General features: G+C 37.9%; 1 protein-coding gene across 1 annotated transcript in view; it reads left to right on the plus strand.

Annotated features, from left to right (window-relative positions):
- The window catches only part of LOC101858636 (pre-mRNA-splicing factor ATP-dependent RNA helicase PRP16), a gene marked incomplete in the record, with an annotated part of 84301 nt that overhangs the window by 24003 nt on the left and 55865 nt on the right, over nt 1–4433 (plus strand).

Raw genomic sequence — 4433 nt, forward strand, 5'->3', positions numbered from 1 at the left:
CCCCCCACCTCTTTTTTTTCCGCACGAGCCAAATTACATGTCGTTCCATACCCACCTCTAAAATGTCCTATTGTGAGAAATAGATCCACAGCTTTCGTCTCTTCCTGTATCTACCTATAGTAAAAACACACCTGCGTAGTATGTGTGCTTCTGAAAGGCAACAGTTTCATATAATGAGAAGTTTCCATAGAACTTGATTTTTAATAAGCATAAATACATTATTTTATCATTGTATATTTATGCATCTAGCATAGATAAGGCTTAAGATTTGAGGTGTCCGTTTTCTTACACCTTGGTGTCAGAAATAAAGCGTTTCCTTTGAAACGTAATTATCGTATATCTGGTGCCGCAGCAAGAAATCTGAGACCTGCTGGAAATACGAATACTGTTTCAATCTCGGCAGTAGATCTCGAAAGAATGTTATGTATTAACTGTTGCAAATAGGCGTGTTTTGCACGAACGAGGAGCCGGCAACGTCTCCCTCTTAGCAATGTCATGGAGCTAGGTCTATAGATTTGAATTCGAGAATGCAGCCGGCTTCTCTCTCTCTCTCTCTCTCTCTCTCTCTCTCTCTCTCTCTCTCTCTCTCTTCCCCTGCTTCCCTCCCTTCCTCTCATGAATACAGTCACCCACAAAGCACACATGAGACTGTGGGTGGTTGGGGGGGGGGTGCTCTGGTGTGGTTTGCTCTTTCTTGCCTATCAGACATCTATCGTCCTGATCATTCTTCCTTTTTTGTGTTTGGTACTCTCTTGTAACACCTCTTAATCTTATCTTCAGCACTTATCTGACCTTATTGTGTTGCAAGTGCCATAAAACTCTTGCTGAAAAACCCCCACATGAAACTCATACACACACACAAACATATGACTACCCATACGCACATATGTTCGATTGCAGACAAAAGATGGAAGTACCACTAGGGTTTTGTGTTCACAGCAACATGTTTATTTCTCATATTGGTTTACAGCACAGTACAAAAGCTCCGAAGTGTGTATTTATTTGGATTTCGTTCTTATCACTCATTCCAGTACGATACAAAAATCCCTAAACTATGCATGGGTGCAAGGTGTACTTTTGACTCACTTGCTTATTGTCTTCAAAAGCGGTCAAGAAAAGCATTGCTTGGTTTTCTTACCCTTTCCTCTTGATGAAAATAAGCAGAGATCATTCATCCTTAGATACATACATATGATATTCATACATGCACACGTACGTACACAAACACACGTATTAATATATATGTACATATATGACACATGTATTTGACTGGCACTCATTTACGTATGGATGTGTGATGGCCTGGAAAAAAGTAGGCTCACGACACACTGTCATGAACCAATATTTATAGGCCAAAAACCATAAAATGTCGACTTTTAAATGAATTTGGTCCTGCATCAGTTTCATCTCTGCCATCCTTTCTTTTATCTACCGGAAAATTCAACCATGCCCGAATTATTTAATTTACGTTTCAAGCTTTTTAAGTGAGATACCCTTCGACATTCATAGCCAGAGCTGGATTAGTAATGACTAAATTGTTGCGCAAGTAGAAATGGGGTAATGGCATATTTTGTTCACTTGAGTAAAGTAAACGTAATTTTTCAAGTGTGTTACATGAGTAAAAGTGAAAGTAGCCTGAAAGTAACTAAATTACCTTACAAGTTGTGTGCCTGTAGCAGACACGGAAAGTGGGTGGTTGGTGGGTGCTCTGGTGTGGTATGAAACTTCTGTCCTATCAAACTTCCACATGTATTGTCTCCTTTAAGAAAATGTACTTTCTTGTAATAACGCTAATCTTTGGCACTTATATGGCCTATTTGTGCTTCAGATGCCGTAAAACACTTCTGAAAGCTAAGACACTAAGAAACGGAGAAAGTATAACCAACAAGTGGCTTAGCAAAACCAATGGGTTAAAAAAATGTTTTTAAATTCAGAAGTGCTTCGAAAAGGACTTACGCAGTAATTTTCTTTCTTTCTTGAAACTTTGATATGAAATGCGTTGGCGTCTTAGTAAAATTAATATTGCTCTTTGCCTTGAGATGCTTTGGCAGAATTAGCAGGCTATGATGGTGTCTTTTTTACAGTTTGTAAACTTGTTGATATTTCACGTCGTTTTTTTACGTGGTGGCATGTGTCATGAAGGGATGCCATGGTGAGGCAGTTTGATTTATGGTGCGTAAAACAGACAAACGACAACCGTTATCGCAAAGCATCAGATGTTATCGTAACCTATCAGCCGTATACACAGCTATGCACTTGTCTAATTGTGAGGCAGCGTGGTGGAATCAGGCTCTCGTCAAAATAATGAAAGTGAACTAACCCGCATTTTTCCGCAGGTTTGTGAACTTTTATCAAATTTTTGTTTTTTGGCTCAACACCTTTTATGCCCATTAAGGAACTCATTTCAGTGTGGATTTTTCTGAAAAATGTTGATTAAAGGCACGAAAAATGTAACTTTTCAGTTACCACGGACTCTTAAGCTAAGGAAATAACTAATCTCTGGCGGCCATTTTCTCACTAATTTTACCTCTGAAAACAGGTGACCCCCATCTCCTTCTTTCGTAAATATCTCGACTTGTATTCAAATTGAAGATAAATGGATATTTTTAAAATCCAAATAAAGACAAGTGAACAAGCTTTAAGATGATACCAATAACTCTACATGCCCCAAAATTGACGAGAGCCTGATTCCACCACGCTGCCTCACAAAAGTTGAGTGGATTTTTTCCCACCAATGTTTTGTTGTCTGCTTTCATTTCCACTTTCTTTACATTGGTTAAGGCCTGACGAATTCTTTTGCTTCATTCCCTGAAAGGCCTATGCTCTTTTATTTTGAAGTTGATTTGTCCCTCTTTTTGCAGAGAGTAAGAGGTAGGGTATGAGCACACCTTACGATATACTGAAGAAAAAAAATTGACTAATTTTCAACCTTTGTCTTTTACTATTGTTTTCATAATTTGGAAATATTGCAACATGTTGCACATAATAACATGTGAAGTTTATATGAATTTATTTATTTCATTTAAGGTGGTGTCAAGACGCCATGACCTGAAACTGATAGTGACGTCTGCCACAATGGATGCCACCAAGTTTGCCACTTTCTTTGGCAATGTTCCTGTGTTCACCATTCCTGGTCTTACGTTCCTTTTGAATGTGTTGTAGGCCAAAAACCCACAAGAAGACTATGTGGACGCAGCTGTGAAACAGGCTTTGCAAGTGCATCTTGGAGGGTTGCCTGGTATGTTCTAGATTGAGACCTACTTCTTTTTCTTCTGCAGTACGTTGTGCCTTTAAATCTGAATAAAATTCTAGTACTCCTGTTTTTCCCCTGGCTAGGTCTTAGGGGAGTGGCCTGCAGGTTTTTCAAACTCACAGTGCTATTGATTTTAAATGTGTGACCTTTTTATCTGTACTGTCTACCTCAAATGGCCAGTCTTGTATTCAGATGTGTAGTCACTTCATAGAATTACTATTCTCTGTTTGTGTTTTGAAAATATCAAATGTATTCATATTTTTTTTTCTTTATGCATGATATTATGAAGTGCTTTTTTGACAGGCTAATGGTTTTCATGAGACGGAATAAACACAAGTTAAAAGTTTCTTCAAGCTGTATTTTTTCCATAGTAAGTGTTGGATCTACACATTTCCTCTTGTGGAATGATGTATTTCATCCACTCGTCTTCATTTCAGGTGATCTTCTGATCTTCATGCCTGGTCAAGAAGATATCGAGGTGACTTGTGAGCTGGTGACAGGTAACTATCTGGTTATAATCTTGATGACTATAGATTATTGATGAGATTGCAGGGGCATGGGTTTTATTATTTAATTTTTTGTGTGTCTTATATAAATTTGGCCAACACTCCACTTCTTGTGAATTTTTAATAATGTTTTATGTGGATTACGATTTCTCTGTTCTTTTTTTTAACGCACTGAGGACGCGCTGTTTTGGGGTACTTAATAAAAAAATAGATGCTTTACCTGGTTATTCATGCCAATTTTTTTTCAATTCTGTTTTCATGACCTAAAACATAGATAGGCAGGCAACAACATTATGTATTGTATAAAGCTTTGAAATATGCCGTAGCATTGCTTTTAGTCTGTTTTCTGGTCGGACATATGTGGCCGTTACGACGTTAAAGAGTTAATTTTTAAAAAAATGCTTGTGCTGCTGTTGTGGTTGGTTTGGCTACTAGCTTAATCTGCCACAGAAATATTTGCTTCAAGTTTGAGTTATGTCTGAATTATTCTCTCTGCTTTATTTTGTGGCTTAATACCAAGTTCCCTGCCGTTGAGATCAACTGACTTGTGTCTTGTGTTTCTCTGGAGTTCAGTGTCATCTAAAACAATTTACACTGAAATCTTGATTTTTTCTGGAACTGTGCTTGACCTTTCCTTCAACCTGTTTTTAACGCTTGATTTTGTTGTTGTTGTT

The sequence above is a fragment of the Aplysia californica genome, unplaced genomic scaffold (assembly GCF_000002075.1).
Source record: "Aplysia californica isolate F4 #8 unplaced genomic scaffold, AplCal3.0 scaffold00267, whole genome shotgun sequence".
Classification (NCBI taxonomy): Eukaryota; Metazoa; Mollusca; class Gastropoda; order Aplysiida; family Aplysiidae; genus Aplysia; species Aplysia californica.